This window comes from Dipodomys ordii, unplaced genomic scaffold (genome assembly GCF_000151885.1).
Source record: "Dipodomys ordii isolate 6190 unplaced genomic scaffold, Dord_2.0 Scaffold138, whole genome shotgun sequence".
In the NCBI taxonomy this organism is placed as follows: domain Eukaryota; kingdom Metazoa; phylum Chordata; class Mammalia; order Rodentia; family Heteromyidae; genus Dipodomys; species Dipodomys ordii.
Genome location: NW_012267354.1, coordinates 942,402 through 942,881, shown reverse-complemented (window position 1 = coordinate 942,881; position 480 = coordinate 942,402).

Here is a 480-nt window from a genome sequence, read left to right as displayed (position 1 = left end):
AGAGGGCATTTTATTCTACTTTTATTTTTCTGAGGCTGGGGATTTTTAACCAGAGCCTAGCACAAGTCTTCTTCCACTGAGCTACATCCAGAGCCCTTGGTTATTCACTGGGCATGGTGGCTCACTCCTGTAATCCTAGCTACTCAGGAGGCTGAGATTTGAGGATTGCAGTTTGAGGCTAACCTGAGAAGAAAGTCTGTGCCTATTACCTCCAATTACCTACTAAAAAATCCAGAAGAGCAACTGTGACTCTAGTGGTAGCGTGCTAGCCTTGAGAGAAAAAGAAAAAACAATCAGGGACAGTGCCCAGTCCCTGAGGACAAGACCCAGGACAGCCACAAAATAGATTTTTCTTTATTTGTTTGTTTTTAAATTTCTCAGCGACGTGGCACCGGCTGGCCTTGAACTTGCTATGCGGCTCATGCATACTTCTCCCACCTGGTGTTACAGGCAGGCCCCTCCACATTGGCACCAGAAGAA